Raw genomic sequence first — 17522 nt, 5'->3', positions numbered from 1 at the left:
TGGAGCATGGCCAACCTACCAGAGCTTCCAAACTTAGTGGGAATAGACTTTCCCTCTCAGTCACTAACAGGTACGACCAGTAGCTCCTCAGCTGGAGGTGGGACTTACTGGCCTCTCCATGCTGGAGTGTTGTCTGCCTGAGCTTAGGTCTTGTGAATGCTGTCTCACCTGCTGTGAATTTGCATACACAGTTGCCTTGCTGTGGTCAGAAGTCTTTCTTGTACTCGTTTGCCATCTCTGGCTCTTAGTCTTCTCACGCTCTGTTCAGCAGTGATCGCCTGAGCCTTCTGGGGAGAGACTATGATTTAGATATTCCATTTAGGGCTGAGCATCCCACAGTCCTTATCCTCTGCACCTCGATCAGTTGTGGCTCTCTGTGTTAACCTTGTCTTTGTACAAAAGAGCTTCTCCAATGGGGGTTGACAGATGTGCTAATCTACAATTTTAGTGATAATTAGAAGTTGATTTAACACTATGGCCATTTAACAAAGAAATCATAGTAGGCTTTCCCCCAGAGCCTGTGACTTGTGCCAGGTAAGCGTTTCTTTCAATTTATGGAGTGGGCTGTAAATCCAACCAGAAGGTGTAGCTAGTGAGTGATTCCTATGACGTGTGTGTTACTTTTTTTTGCAGGAGTGCACATGTCTTGTCAGACTGGTCACTGTTGTAGTTCAAAGGTTCACAGCCAGGTAACAGTGGTCGTTACTTTTCTCCTCCAGTGGTGTGAACAGAACCACTTGACTTATGAAAGCTGGCCAATAAGGATGGAGCCTCTAGGTCCATACTCGTTTCTTTTCTCCATGCTCTATGACTCAAGTATATACTGTCTTCAGCTGTAGGCTTTCAGTTCTGGAGAATAGCCCAGAACATTGGCAGAAATTGTTTTATTTGATTCTTTTCTATTTCTTCCTATTATCCTGAGGAGGAATCCATGTTAGCCTTTGTCTTGAAACATATCTTGACTTTAATGTTCTTCTATTTTTGTTATCTTGCATAGTGCTGTGACTAGACCATCAATAATACAATATCTGACACAGTTCATTCCTTCCTTGTTTACTATTTCAAATATGAGCTTCTCTGAAGTATATATACATTATATATATGTAAATATATTTATGACCCAAATATATACATGGGATGGTTGAACGTGGGAGGTATACAGGGTGTCACTAAATTAAATGAGTCTTATTTTCCCTAAAGACTTTGAATGTTTACAACTTTAAGGTTCTTTTCTAGAACTTCATTATGCTTCTTCAAATTCTTTCATGATGCTATAGAGATTATCCCAGTAGGGAGAGCATCATAATATTCGTTTCATTAAACTATATGTAATTCCCGCTGAGAAGTAGATTGAGACCTAAAATGCTTATCACCTAGCAAACAACAGCAAGATGTATTTCAAGACACAGTGGCTTTCCTTGCTTGTTATGTTTCCCTCGTATTTCAAACTTTTTTGTTTTGTAAAAATTTGTTTCTTCTTTTTAAGAATTGAGTTTTCTTGCCCTTATCTTTGTGTTTTTAAAGCCGTGCGTGGCTCTTCACCTTTTTCCAGTTTCTTGCTGTGTGGTGGGTGTGACTGGCCGTCAGGATTGAGGTGGCGGGATAAATGTGTAATTTCTCAACAGGGTGACTTGATCCTTAAACTATGTCGTCCCTGCACCAGATCGAGTTCATCCTCCTTGACAATCAAAAGTTGCTAATGTGTGTGGATTATCTCCTTGGTTATTGGATTGAAACATTGGTAAAGCACACAGTTAGCCTTGGGCTCTCATGTAAAGACCTGCTTTGGAAGTGCCTATAGTTCTGGGAAGATAAACTGGAAGTCGGAAGTGGCAGAGTTATAGTCCAACTTGCTTTGTCTGAGGCAGGAGGTTACTGTCTGGAGAACAAGTGAGAAATCTCATCCTAAGTCCTCTGTAAAACAGAAGGAGTTTTAGTCCATTTTTATATTGCTGTAACAAAGTATTTGAGGTTGGGTATAGTCTAAGTTAAGAGATGTATTTTGCTAATGATTCTGATGTTGAGAAAGTCTAAACATGTGGCTAGTGTCATGGTGAGGCTCTATAGCATGGCGGTGAATAAGGAAAAATGCCCACAAACCAAAAATACCAAGCACATGGTATAGTTTCCTTTATAACAGCCAACTCTGTAAACAACTGCCAAATCCCTTTGAGACCTCCTCAGTGGAGCATTCATGTATCTGTTTGAGGCTAGCTTTCCAACTCTGTAGACTAAGCTTGTTTGGCCCATGAACTTTGGTGGTCGAACAGCACTACAAACATAGACATCCTCAACTTGGTTAGCAGACGGAACATCTGGGACAGAAACATGTCTAGACTTTGGTTGACCTCGAATACTCTTCAGTTGAGACTCATACCTTTATCTCTCCCACCTCGCCTGCCTACACAGCCTGGACAGTGCTGACTTAGCCTAGTTAGAGCGGCTTCCCAGCCTGTTTCTGGTGAGCACTTTTCTTGGATCGTTTGACTCATTTGGTACAAGTGGCTTCAAGTTTAGGTGGAATTCAAGGGAGATTTCTAGGTCCTTCAAGACGAAAGCAGTAACCAGGGCTACTGGCTTTTGTTGTTCTGTACATGTTGACGGGAAGCTGTTGACAGGGTTGGGAGCAACAGGGCTGCATGGTTTCTGTTTCTGGGGCCACTTTGGTTTCTGAGTGAGGAGTAGCTCGTATCACAGCAGGGCAAGCACAGGGAGAAGTTAGGCACACGGTTCTTGCCTTAACCTTGATGCTGTGACTTGCACTGGTCTCACTGCAGTGAAAATGGAGGCAATAGCTGAGACTGACAGTGCATTTTGGAGGCCGAGCAGACAGAACCTAATAATGGTTTCCATGGGGAGGGGGAAGGGAGGGAAGATCCCCTAGGTAAAATCTTTATTGTTATTATTATTGGGTTTTTGTTTGTTTGTTTAATTCTTTCATGGCACTTTTGGGTGGGAATGTGGAAAATGGAAAAAAATTAGAAAATAAGTTTTTATACTCAAAGACAATAAAAAAAATTATATTCAGTCCCAGAACCATGCTGTGTTAATGATTAGACAGCTAATGTTAATGATTAGAAATAAAAAATACATGACTTGACAATATCATGCAGCAGCTGGTATAGTGGAAACTGCTGTCAACGAATGTGCTCAGCGGCTTCAGAGTAACCCAGAAAAAAGTTCCGAAGCTCTTAGTACAAGCCAGGAAGTCTGTATTTCACCTCAGGACTAGAATATCTGGCTAGATACTGCAACATGGGGACCTGGACCTCAGATGGATGTGGGTTTCAAAACTGTGGCTTTTGAGGATGGTGTCCAACCACATTCTGTAGTATTAATTTTACTGTCATTAATTTTATTCAGAAACCTGTGAATTTGAGTTTTATGATTAGACAAGGCCCTGTGGTTAAACACAACGCACGTTATAACCTTCCCTCTCAGACCCATGCAGATGTTCTTACAGTGGTCTTCAGTCTGAGGATACTGTGAGGCACTGCATGAGGCATGTTGTGGCAGTTCTTCTTCAGGTCTGTCCTTGGGTCCTAGTCACTCAGAATCAAGGTATGTTAGAGTGGGGCGGGACCCGGCCTAACCTGTAGGGAAATGCCTGTCATGGTGGCTGTACTCAGCTGATGCATTTTGACAGTTGATTCCTCATGAGCATCCTTCATTCCACCTCCAGATTTGACCATGTAGACAGTCTCCTGTCTCCTTGACATAGAACTTCTTTTTTTTTTTTTTTTCCGGAGCTGAGAACCGAACCCAGGGCCTTGCGCTTGCTAGGCAAGCGCTCTACCACTGAGCTAAATCCCCAACCCTGACATAGAACTTCTAAGGAGTTTCACAATGTTGGGTGATGTTTCACTAAAATTGCCCAATATACATTTATTTATAAGTTGTCATATTTAGTTTATTATTGAAAGGAACCAAAATGCTCCAAATACAGAAAAAGACTAGCTGTGTATGAGACTAGAATGTGTTATGTTAAATAAAAACTGTGGAAGACATATTGTTGGTCCTGGAATGGCCTTGGTGGGGACACAGGGACATGGCTTCTGCCCCTGGGACAGGGCCCAATTCTGAGCCTCCATGAGTGTCAATGGCTGCTGTGGGTATAAGGCTTGTATAATAATGTGCATATTTTCTGGAACCAGTACTAGCAGTGGAGGACTCTTTCCTTGCGGGGAATGTCCTCCCTGTTAATGTTAGTGACTCCATGGTAATTAGAAACAGCATGAATCCGGGAGTCAAGGGTCTGTGGCTATGTCTCAGCAAAATGGTAAACACTGGGGCCTTCAGGACAGCTCTGAGGCTATGGAAAAGGACTCTAAAACCATGAGTTTAAAAATATATAATTTCTCAATTACGCAAAAATATAAAGATGCAATATGAGTCATATGAAGGGCTTTATGGATCTAAAGGAACAAAGGCAAATACAATATCAGCCAGCTTGTCAGAAATACAGGAAACCAGGCAGATTCCTGAGTTCAAGGTCATCCTGGGACACAGCAAATCGAGGCCCAGGTATTGTAGAAATGGTAATTTCAGTACGGAGTCCTACCCTGCTAGTTTATCATCCGTGCTTACAGAGGTAAAGAGATTTCTGAATTCTTTTGCAATGTTAAAAGGAAAATGTATGTTTGCTGTTTTCTAAGACTCAAAGAGCTGGGGTCATGGGATGCTGATTCATAGGGTTATCAAAAGGAAACTTGAAGTAAATGACTGAATTGATATGTAAATAAAAATGGGGTATTTATTCTGTATTAGATGAACTAGCAGACAGGGCTAGCAGTTTTGTTGTTGTTGTTGTTGTTTTTGTTTTTTAGAATTTCTCTAGTGAGAGATGAGCTGTCTGGAGATGTTTGGAGAGCAGAAACAGCTCTTCAAGCAGGATTTCTGACTTGGTCGGAAGATCTAATAATTTTTTTATAATAGCTTTTCTGACTTCTACCCATAAGCTATCCAGATAGCTTTTACAATTTTTACTAACAGAGACAACTGTCTCAACCAGAGAGTTTTTAGAATAGCAAGGAAAAGCTGTCAAGAGCAGAGCAGAACACACACACACACACACACACACAGAGAGAGAGAGAGAGAGAGAGAGAGAGAGAGAGAGAGAGAGAGAGAGAGAGAGAGAGAGAGAGAAGTTTGGAAAGCCATCTCAGCAGAAACTAGGCTGCCAGCTTGGACCAACGATTTGACTTCAAGTCATTTCTTTTTGCAGCTCCCAAACACCCCTTTACCCCTTCTCTCAGGAACCCTCTCCAAGGCATGGTTGGTCCTTGGCAAGATATATTGAATGAAAATATTACAGGAACCCAAGAATTGTAGCTCTCCCTGGAGTTCAAACACTGTTCTGGAACAGACATGATGCTACAGTTGGTATTCAAATATTTCTACATGATTTTGCAGATGCAATTTTGACAATATTGTTCTGTATCATTATGTATTATGTCTCTCTCTGAATTTCCTTTGCAAAGAAAATAGAAATTGAGAATAGTGATGGTATTGACCAGAAATTAGATGGACATATGAAGAACTAAGTATATTTTGGGTCCATTTTACTTGGTCAGCATCCAGTCCCTGTATAATTGAGATGACATTAGCTTTCCAAAGTAAACGTTTCCCATCATGAAACTTAATTGTCCTTTCCTTTTCTCGGATTGTAAGGATTGTGATTTTCTTCATTCTTTCTAGTATGCTCCCATGATGTCTTATCTCTTAAATTCTTACAAATAAAAATGCAACCTTCTCTCCACTCCTCCCTTGCTTTCTAAACTTTCTACAACAGACAGATTAGAAATCAGGAAATATATAACATAGATAATTCCCCCAAGTATAGAGAGATTTCAGTAATTGGATAGGAGAAAAAGTAAGTGTTCCAGGGGAGCTGTAGTACTGGTAAAGACATAGAAAGAATAAAACATTGTCGATTTCAGAATATTTATAACTTCTCTATTCAATATTTTATGTATTTTTTTAAAAAAAATTAGCCTTACGGCATTTCAGAAGAACCAGGATGTGTCCATTACACAGTTTGCTGTCACACTAAGTTCATGGTAGCACACTGTGCTGCTTGTCCGAGGACAGATAGCAGGTAGCCTTTCCCTTCTTCACAGCCTAGTCTACAACCCCTTTCCACTACTGTTGTGCCTTTTCCAGTTCCAGCAGGAAGTTAGCATGATCTCCTGTTAAGGGGCCACACTGTTGTTTCCCTCTTTCTTTTTTTTTATTGAATATTTTTATTTTATGTATTTATATTTCAAATGTTGATTTCCCCTCTGGAACTGCACTATCTCATCCCCCCTCCTCCTGCTTCTATGAGGGTGCTCCTCCCAGCTACAGACTCCAACCTCATCACCCTGACACTACACTACACTGGGGAATTGAGCCTTCACAGGACCAAGGGCCTCTCCTCCCATTGATGCCAGACAATGCCATCCTCTGCTACATATGTGACTGGAGCCATAGGTCAGTCCTTGGGTACCCTTTGGTTGGTGGTTTAGTCCCTGGGAGCTCCGGAGGGGGGTGTCTGGTTGGTTGATATTGTTGTTCTTCCTGTGGGGTTGCAGTCCCCTTCAGCTCCTTCAGTCCTTTCTCTAACTCCTCCAATGGGGTCACCATGCTCGGTCGAATGGATGGCAGTGAGCATCTGTCTCTGTATGTGTCAGGGTCTGGCAGAGCCTCTCAGGAGACAGTTATGAAAGGCTCCGGTCAACAAGCACTTCTTCACATCTGCATTAGTGTCTGGGTTTGGTGTCTGCATGTGGGATGGATCCCCAGGTGGAGCAGTCTCTGGATGGCCTTTCCTTCAGTCTCTGCTCCACACTTTGTCTCCATATTTCCTTTAGGCAGGAGCCATTCTGGGTTAAGAATTTGGAGATGAGTGGGTGGCCCCATTCCTCAACCAGGGGACTTACCTAACCTCTAGATATGGTCTCTACAGGTCCCCCCCCCCTTTGTTGGACATTTCAGCTAAACTCATCCCTGTTGGGTCCTGGGAGCCTCTTGCTTTCCTGGCATCTGGGACTGACTGGTGGCTACCCTAAGTTCCCCATCCCCCATTGCTGTACAACTCTGTTCAATTTCCTGATCCTCTGTTCATCTTCCTGTCTCCTCCGATACCTGATCCTACACCCCTTTCCTCCCTTTCACTCTCCTCTTCCTCCTAAGTCCCACACACCCTCTATCCTGTGAATATTTTGTTCCCCCTTCTAAGGAGGACTGGAGCATCCACACTTTGGTCTTCCTTCTTCTTGAGCCTCATATGGCCTATGAACTGTATCTTGGGTGTTCTGAGCTTTTGGGTTAATATCCGCTATCAGTGAGTGCACACCATGTCTGCTATCAGTGAGTGCTTACTGTGTATGTTCTTTGGTGACTAGGTTACCTCACTCAGGATGATGTTTTCTAGTTCATTCCATTTGCCTATGAATTTCATAAAGTCATTGTTTTTAATAGCTGAGTAGTACTCCATCATGTAAATGTACCACATTTTCTGTATACATCCCACCATTGAAGGACATCTGGGTTCTTTCCAGCTTCTGGCTATTATAAATAAGGCTACAGTGATCATAGTGGAGCATGTGTCTTTGTTGTACGTTGGAGCATCTTTTGGGTATATGCCCAGGAGAGGTATAGCTGGGTCCTCAGGTAGTGGAATGTCCAATTTTCTGATGAACCTCCAGACTGATTTCCAGAGTGGTTGTGCCAACTTGCAATCCTACCAACAATGGAGGAGTGTTCCTCTTTCTCCACATCCTCGCCAGCATCTGCTGTCACCTGAGTTTTTGATCTTAGCCATTCTGACTGGTGTGAGGTGGTGGTGTTTTGATTTGCATTTCCTTTATGACTAAGGATGATGAACATTTCTTGAGGTACTTCTCAGCCATTCAATATTCCCCACTTGAGAATTCTTTGTTTTGCTCTCTACCCCATTTTTAATAGGGTTATTTGATTCTCTGGAGTCTAACTTCTTGAGTCCTTTGTATATATTGGATATTAGCTCTCTATTGGATGTAGGATTGGTAAAGATCTTCTGCCAATCTGTTGGTTGCCATTTTGTCCTAATGACAGTGTCCTTTGCCTTACAGAAGCTTTGAAGTTTTATGAGGTCCCATTTGTCGATTCTTGATCTTAGAGCATAAGCCATTGGTGTTCTGTTCAGGATATTCCCCCTGGTACCCGTGTGTTCGAGACTCTTCCCCAATTTCTCTTCTATTAGTTTCAGTGTATCTGGTTTTATATGGAAGTCTTTGATCCACTTGGACTTGAACTTTATACAAGGAGATAAGAATGGGTCAATTTGCATTCTACATGCTGACCTCCAGTTGAATGAGTACCATTTGTTGAAAATGCTGTCTTTTTTTTCACTGGATAGTTTTAGCTCCTTTGTCAAAGATCAAGTGACCATAGGTACTTAAGTTCATTTCTGGGTCTTCATTTCTATTCCACTGATCTACCTGCCTGTCTCTATACCAATACCATACAGTTTTTATCACTATTTCTCAATAATACTGCTTGAGATCAGGTATGGTGATTCCCCCTGTAGTTCTTTTATTGTTGAGACTAGTTTTTGCTATCCTGGGTGTTTTGTTATTCCAAATTAATCTGCAAATTGCTCTTTCTAATTCTATGAAGAATTGAGTTGGAATTTTGATGGGGATTGCATTGATTCTGTAGATTGCTTTCTGCAAGATGACCGTTTTTACTATATTAATCCTGCCAATCCATGGAAGATTTTTTCCGTTTTCTGAGATCTTCAATTTCTTTCTTCAGGAAATTGAAGTTCTTATCGTACAGATCTATCACTTGCTTGGTTATAGTCACACCAAGGTATTTTATATTATTTGTTACTACTGTGAATGGTGTTTCCCTAATTTCTTCCTCACCAGTTTATCCTTTGAGTAGAGAAGGCTACTGATTTGTTTGTCTATATCCAGCCACTTTTCTGAAGTTGTTTATCAACTGTAGAAGTTCTCTGGTGGAATTTTTGGGGTCACCTAAGTATACTGTCATATCATCTGCAAATAGTCATATTTTGATTTCTTCCTTTCCAATTTGTATCCCTTTCATGTCTTTGTTGTCTAATTGCCCTGGCTAGAACTCCAAGTACTATACTGAATAAGTAGGGAGAGAGTGGGTAGCCTTGTCTAGTTCCTGATTTTAGTGGGATTGTTTCAAGTTTCTCTCCATTTAATTTGATGTTGGCTACTGGTTTGCTGTATATTGCTTTTACTGTGTTTAGGTATGGGCCTTGAATTCCTGATCTTTCCAAGACTTTTATCATGAAGGAGTGTTGAGTTTTGTCAAATGCTTTCTCAGCATCTAAAGAGATGATCATGTGCTTTTGTTCTTCGAGTTTGTTTATATGGTGGATTATGTTGATGGATTTCCATAGATTGAACCATCCGTGCATCCCTAGGATGAAACCTACTTGATCATGATGGATGATGGTTTTGATGTGTTCTTGGGTTCAGTTTTCAAAATTTTTATTATTTTTGCATCAATATTCATAAGTGAAATTGGTCTGAAGTTCTCTTTCTTTGTTCAGTCTTTGTGTGGTTTAGGTATGAATGTAATTGTGGCTCCAAAGAATGAACTGGGTAATATTCTTTCTGTCTCTATTTTGTTCAGTAATTTAAAGAGTATTAGTATTAGGTCTTTTTTTTTTTTTGAAGGTCTGATAGAATTCTGCACTAAACCCATCTGGTCTTGGGCTTTTTTTGGGGGTGGGGGAGTGGGGGAGACTTTTAATGACTGCTTCTATTTCTTTAGGAGTTATGGGACTATTTAGATGATTTTTTTTCCGATCCTCATTTAACTTTGGCACCAGGTATGTGTCTAGAAAATTGTCCATTTCATCCAGATTTTCCAGTTTTGTAGTAGGATTTTATATATTTTTTAATTTCCTCAGCTTTTGTTTTTATGTCTCCCATTTCATTTCTAATTTTGTTAATTTGGAAACTGTCTCTGTGCCCTTTGGTAGTCTGGCTAAGGGTTTATCTATCTTGTTGATTTTCTCAAAGAACCAGCAACTAGATTTTTTTGTTTATCTGTATAGTTCTTTTTTTTCCTACTTTGTTGGTTTCAGCCCCAAGTTTGGGTTTGATTATTTCCTGCCATCTACTCCTCTTCAGTGTATTTGTTCCTTTCTGTTCTACTACTTTCAGATGTGCTGTCAAGCTACTAGTGTATGCTCTCTCCTCTTTCTTTTTGGAGGCACTCAGAGCTATGAGTTTTCCTCTTAGCATTTCTTTCATTGTGTCTCATAAGTTTGGGTATGTTGTGCCTTCATTTTCATTAAATTCTAAAAAGTCTTTAATTTCTTTATTTCTTCCTTGACCAAGTTGCATTGAGTAGAGCTTCCATGTGTATGTGGGGTTTCTGTTGTTTTTGTTGTTATTGAAGACCAGCTTTAGTGGTCAAGTAGGATGTATGGGATTATTTTCATCTTGTTGTATCTGTTGAGCCTGTTTTGAGACTGATTTTGTGGTCAGTTTTGGAGACAGTACCATGAAGTGTGGAGAAGAAGGTATATTCTTTTGTTTTAGGATCAAATGTCCTATAGATATCTGTTAAATGTATTTGGTTCATAACTTTTGTTAGTTTCTCTGTGTTCTGTTTAGTTTCTGTTTCCATGATCTGTCCATTGATGAAGAGTGGTGTGTTGAGTCTTCTGTTATTATTATTCTGTCATGCAATGTACAATTTAAGCTTTAGTGACATTTCTTTTATGAATGTGGGTACCCTTGCATTTGGAGCATAGATATTAAGGATTGAGAGTTCATTCTTGGCGGATTTTTCCTTTGATGAATATGAAGTGTCTTTCCTTATCTTTTTTGATAAGTTTTGGTTGAAAGTCAATTTCATTCGATATTGGAATGGGTACTCCAGCTTTTTCTTTGGGACTATTGGTTTGGAAAATTGTTTTCCAGCCTTTACTCTGTGGTAGTGTCTGTCTTTGTCACTGAGGTGTGTTTCCTGTATGCAGCAAAATGCTGGGTCCTGTTTATGTATCCAGTCTGTCTGTCTGTGTCTTTTTATTGGGGGAATTGAGTCAATTGATGTTATGAGATATTAAGGAATGGTGATTGTTTCCTGTTACTTTTGTTGTTGGAGGTGGAATTATGTTTGTGTGGCTCTCTTCTTTTGGGTTTCTTGAAAGATTACTTTCTTGCTTTTTCTGGGGTGCAGTTTTCCCTCTTTGTGTTGGAGTTTCCACTGTATTTTCCTTTGTAGGACTGGATTGGTAGAACTATATTCTGTAAATTTGGTTTTGTCATGGAATATCTGGGTTTCTCCATTTATGTTAATTGAGAGTTTGCTGGCTATAGTAGCCTGGGCGGGCATTTGTGCTCTCTTAGGATCAGAATGACATCTGCCCAGGATCTTCTGGCTTTAATAGCCTCTGTTGAGAAATCTGGTGTAATTTTGATAGGTCTGCCTTCATATGTTACTTGACCTTTTTTCCGTTACTGCTTTTAATATTCTTTCTTTGCTTTGCGTATTTGGTGTTTTGACTATTATGTGATGGGAGGAATTTCTTTACTGATCCAATCTGTTTGTTATTCTGGATGCTTCTTGTATGTTTATGGGCATCTCTTTCTTTAGGTTAGGGAAGTTTTCTTCTACAATTTTGTTGAAGATATTTACTGGCCCTTTAAGTTGGGAGTCTTCAATCTCTTCTATACCTATTATCCTTAGGTTTGATCTTCTCATTGTGTCCTGGATTTCCTGGATGTTTTGTTTTTGGAGCTTTTTGCATTTTGCATTATCTTTGATGACTGTGTCTGTTTTCTATGGTATCTTCTGCATTTCAGATTCTCTCTTTTATATCTTGTAATGTGTTGGTGATGTCTCCTGATCTCTTTCCTAGGTTTTCTATCTCCAGAGTTGTCTGCCTTTGTGATTTCTTTATTATTTATCTTTCCATTTTTAGATCCTGGATGGTTTTGTTCAATTCCTTCACCTGTTTGGTTGTGTTTTCCTATAATTCTTTAAGGGATTTTTGTGTTTCCTCTTTAAGGGCTTCTACTTTTTTACCTGTTATCCTATATTTCTTTTTTTTTTTCTTTTCTTCGGAGCTGGGGACCGAACCCAGGACCTTGCACTTGCTAGGCAAGCGCTGTACCACTGAGCTAAATCCCCAACCCCTATCCTGTATTTCTTTAAGGGAGTTATTTATGTCCTTCTTAAAGTCTTCTATCATCATCCTGAGATGAGATTTTAAATATAAATCTTGTGTTTCCACTGTGCTGGGCTATCCAGTATTTGCTTTGCTGGGATAACTGGGTTTTGATGATGCCATGTAGCCTTGGTTTCTGTTGCTTATGTTCTTGCACTGACCTCTTGCCATCTGGTTATCTATGGTTGTAGTTGGTCTTGTTGTCTCTTACTGAAGCTTGTCCCTCCTCTGAGCCTGTGAGCCTGTGCTCCTAGGTATGCCAGCACTCCTGGGAGACTAGCTCTCTCAGGGTAGTATTTGGTTGTGGAGAGCTGTGTCATGGAGTTAACCCCAGGGTGCTGATGCAAACTGGAAGGACCCTGTCCCTAGCTGTTTTGTGGTTCCTGTGCTCTGTGGGCTCCTGGTGTGTTCTACTTTGGCCAGTTATTGGAGCAAAAGTTGTGGTCTCACCTATGAACTATGAACTGAGTAGTGACAGCACTCCTGGGAACCCAGCTGTCTCTGGGTGTGATTCCGAACTGTCGTTTCTTAGGCTACTCCTGTACTTGACTGTTAAGTGACCTTGAGAGGTGCTGCTGGTGGAAATAGGAGTGACCTGAGAGGCTTTCTGAAAGCCTTGCAGGTAAGCCAAGCCTCAACCAGGCTTAGGTGGCACTCCACCAAGCTGTTAGACATCCTTGAGAGAGGACTACAGGCAGTCTTTGCTTCAAAGAAAAGATGAGCTTCTTGTAGGGTCTCACTCCCTGTCACAATTAAGGAATACCCACGAGCCATCCAGTTGCAGCATTTTATTTTTGTCAGGTGGAAAAGAGAAGTGTGACCTTCCTTTCCTCTCATGGTTGCCTGAATTCTTTGTAATTAAGAACTAACTTTGTTTTGTTTAGATCTCTGATATCATCATAGACATGAGGTCCAGGAGGAGGGAAAGGCAGCATCTATGGGTTTGTTTTTCATCACCTGGAATGCCAGCACCCTTTGCATGAGTCAGTGCTTGTGGGAGAACCCACTAGCAAGGCCTTACGAATGGCCTGAAGTGTGTGATATGGCTGTCTTAAAGAAGAAACCACCTAGCTTATAGTTCTCTTTGATGTGTGATTTACTTTATTCATTTGATATTTTTAGTCTTTTTTCAAGATAGTTGATAACAGCCAGTAATGTAAGTAGTTACAGCGTCACAGTAGGGCCGAAACCCTTTTTGACAACAGCTGTTTAAACTACATCTAAAAATCTTGAAATTAATTTTACGTTCATTTACATTCATGACTTTGCTGCCCTTGGCCTAAATGGCATCGGACTTTTCTCTTCTCCAGGTCTCCACAGGTAACATTGGTTCCTGGGACTAGAGAAGAGAAACAACCACTGCCCTTACCTGGTTTGGGCTTTTAGTGCTCAAATAAGAGTCTAGATAGTTTTGTGGTTTCCCTCCAGTTGCAGCCATGTCCCTCCTAGTGTAAGGGTCTGAAAATGGCTGAAGGAAGACCCAAACTCAGACAGTCTGCAAAGACAAAGAGCATTTATTCTGCAGAAACAGCGAGCATGTAGGGGTCAACCATTCTCTACAAGGCCACCCCAGACAAGGTCATGAAAGGTTCAACCATGTGATGAATAGGGCTGCCCAGCACAAATGGCCTATCCTGTGATAAGATATCTCCCCATGTCTGTGGTTATCTCCAGGCTGTTCTTTGGGGCAGTTCTGGGTTGTTTTGGTTGTTGTTGTTTTGGTTTTTTTATTTGTTTGTTTTCTTTTATTGAATATTTTCTTTATTTACATTTCAAATGTTATCCGATCTCCTGGTTTCCCCTCTGGAAAGCCCCCATTCCATACCCCCACTCCTGCCTGCATGAGGGTGCTCCCCCACCCATCCACTCCTGCCTCCCCGCCCTGGCATTCCCTGGGGCATCCAGCCTTCACAGGACCAAGGGCCTCTCTCCTAGGGGGTTTTATGATCTTGTTCTGGGTTTTATGGTCTGTCCCTGGAGCTGGTGTCTTATGTCTTAATTTCTAGGACTTTTTTGAAATCAGGCCTGGCCCTTAAATGGAGACAAATGGGGTTTATGTTGCCCTCTCAGGCTTTCTCTGTACTCTTGCTCCATCAGCAGTCTTTCTTGTCGTCTGCTGAGGTTATAGCCGATGCATATGAGAGTTGGCCCTGACCGTACCTATTACTTCAGGACACTTCAGATACTGACAGGGGCCCAGGCTTGGCTTTCAGGAACTCCTTACTGAAATTTCACTTAATTTCTCTTAACTGCCTGCATGATAATCTGTTTTCTTCCTCTGCTTTGCTACACATACCGTAATGCTTGTTCCCTGTATGGTCTAGGAGGCTTTTCTGATCCTTAGAGGCAGTTGGCTGCGCTGTGGTTTGCACCATCTGACAGGTTCAAGATTATGACTTTGGATGCTGACATTCGTTAGGCACAGTCCTGTTTTCAGGACTCCACATCGTAGGTGGGCGTGGTGGTTTGTATGTGCTCAGCCCAGGGAGTGGGATGTGATGGTCTGTGTGTGCTCAGCCCAGGGAGTGGGATGTGATGGTCTGTGTGTGCTCAGTCCAGGGAGTGGCACTATTTGGAGGTGTGGCCTTGTTGGAGTAGGTGTGTCACTGTGGGCGTGGGCTTTAGTATCCTTGTCCTAGCTGCCTGGAAGCCAGTCTTTTACTAGCAGCCTTCAGATGAAGATGTAGACCTCTCAGCTCCTCCTGTGCCATGCCTACCTAGATGCTGCCACCTTCCTTGATGATAATGGGCTGAACCTCTGAACCTGTAAGCCAGCCCCAATTAAATGTTGTCCTTTATAAGAGTTGCATTGGTCATGGTGTCTGTTCACAGCAGTAAAACCCTAAGAGAGTGGAATGAAAAGCAATTAGATAATTTTCTTTTTTTTTTTAATTGAACACACCCAAATACCAGAATGAATAGACCTTTTCTTTAAGTGGCTCATTTTCTTCAATAAATTCTTTGATCTGGTGAGGGACCGATGGAACTTCATGTACTACCAGCATCCAGAGGCTGCACACGGGAGGGGAACTACCTGGGAATTGTGTTTCATGTGTGTCTTTTGAAGTACACCTTATTTATATTTATATTTATATTTGCAGCAGAACTGAACAGAAGTTATAGGTGTTTTGCAAACGTTCCCTTCAACACACAGGTTTTTGTACCTTAGCAGAGCCTCCTGCGGCAGGGAGACACACTTAGTAGAATAGAGGAACCCACAATGATACTTTGTTGCCACCATAGTTTACATTAGGGCTTCCCTCTTGGACCAACACATACCCTGTTCCTAGACCCAACTCCATGAGCACACTGCTTAAAAGCCAAAAGTTAATATTGGGGAAATACAGAGCAGATGGGAAGGAAATCAGCTTTATTCAAGGGCTAGCACCTAAGGTGATAGAAGGGCTTCATTGCTCCAAATGATTCTACTAGGAAACCACAAATGCAAATTAAACAAACAAACAAACAAACAAACCTTGAATAGTTATGATGAGGAGGTGCAGGAAAATGGATAGGACGACCACACTGTGCTGGGTAGGGCCCTGTTCACATAGAACACAGAGATCTCTTCTTTCCCTCTCCCCTCCTGTTTCCCTCCTCATCTCTTTTCCTCTCCTCTCCTCTCCTCTCCTGGCAGGAACATGACTGTTGGCCTTGAAACATCACAACAATTTATATTCCCTGCTTTATGTTAGTTGGTTAAAATTAAAGAGAGGGCCACATTCTGATGTTATCTGAAGGAAACAATATGTTCTGCACTCTGTAAATCAAAGGATTATGTTTATCAGTTAACACCTTAATCATCTGGGTGCAGCAGGTCATTTAGATTTAGGGCAGGATGCAGCTGTTTTGTAGCACCTTAGCACTGAGGCAGAGGGAGGGGTGACATGCTCTGCACACGGGAACTGAGGGAGCTGTCACTACAGCATCCCAGCGTGCCACCCCGCAAGTTAAACTTCTTATTCCCTACCTGCCTCTCGAGTGCCACCGACAACCACTGATCTTTTCCTCTCTCCAGGCTTTTCCAGAACATCACAGAGCAAAACTGTATACAATGTAACTTTTTCAGACCCACTTTTAGAGCAGAACGTATGTTTTGGATTTGCAGCAGAACTGAACAGAAATTACAGAAATAACTCGCATACAAACAAGTTCTTGTTTATTATAGAAGCTTCCTGAGCCAGGGAGACATGTTTATTAGAACCGATGAACCCATATCATTACCACCATAGTGCATGTTAAGGGCTTCACTCTTGGACCAGTGTAAATGACATATAACTCTGTTACTAGACCCAATTAATCAATCGACCAATCAATCAATAATTAATCAAAAAATCTTGTTAAAAATTGGATGATAGACCTGCTGAAGGACATCTGGATGACTGCCAAGTTTCAACAATTTTTGAATAAAGGCCTACACATCTACCTGTGGGATTTTGTATGACTATGTTTTCGCTCAGTCAAGTGCCCTGGATTGGCATGTTGAGGCTTTGTGGTAAGAATATCTTCAGTCTTGTAAACCTCTGCTATGCTGTCTTTGCCCTTCCTTCTAGCAATCAAAGAGAGTTACCGTTCATCTCTATCAGCTTGGGTTTCTCTGTTGAGGATTCTAAATGGTGTGTTACGATACCCAATTGTTTGAAAATCCCCAAAGACACATGATTCTAAGTATCCTTCATTCATTTACTATCACATCTTTGACATTCTGTATTTCAAGCTTTCTTGTTTGTTGTTTAATAGGACTTAAGTCTTAAGTCTGAGGAGTCATCCGCTTTGGATACCCATCCTGTATCTTTCCTCATGTTTCATCATCCCGAGGCTCCCTAAGGATATTTCACTGAATTCTGCTTCTCTTCCACATTTTACTCCTACTTTGCTGTGTCCCCAGTCCCAAACTTGCAGCCGTGATAGCCCACCTTCTCTGTTTTTCTTTTTCCTGTCCTTCTTTTACAAAACAACCATTGTGAGGGTGGATTATCTGTGCTTGAAGCAGGCCATGACCTGGATGATCAACTACTCTTTATACACATGAAAGCAGCTGCTGGTGTATCTGCCCGGCACTTTCCTGAGTTCCCCTTGGGATAGGCCAACTTTTTGTCGATGGTATTTTTTTCCTTTTTCTTTCTATTGGACATTTTATGAATTTACATTTCAAAATTACATTTACATGATCCTCTTTCTGGGTTTCCCCTCCAGAACCCCCCTCTTCCATCCCCCCTCTCCTTGCTTCTATGAGGGTGCTCCCCCTCCCACTTACCCACTCCCACCTCACGGTCCTGGCATTCCCCTACATTGGGGAAATTGAGCCTTCACAGGACCAAGGGCTTCTCCTATT

The 17522-nt window shown here is 41.5% G+C and overlaps 1 protein-coding gene across 40 annotated transcripts in view; it reads left to right on the top strand.

Moving 5' to 3' along the window:
• Window positions 1-17522, top strand: part of Fam184a (family with sequence similarity 184, member A) — a 124572-nt gene that overhangs the window by 23330 nt on the left and 83720 nt on the right. Inside the window, exon 1 of one of the 40 annotated variants that reach the window (XM_087597851.1) lies at window positions 6342-6471. The gene's annotated coding sequence lies outside the window, so the exon portion shown is untranslated. 40 annotated transcript variants of the gene reach the window in all.

This window comes from Rattus norvegicus, chromosome 20 (assembly GCF_021556685.1).
Source record: "Rattus norvegicus strain SHRSP/BbbUtx chromosome 20, alternate assembly SHRSP_T2T, whole genome shotgun sequence".
Classification (NCBI taxonomy): Eukaryota; Metazoa; Chordata; class Mammalia; order Rodentia; family Muridae; genus Rattus; species Rattus norvegicus.
Note: the sequence above shows the minus strand (reverse complement) of the source record. Positions and strands in the feature narration are given on the sequence as shown.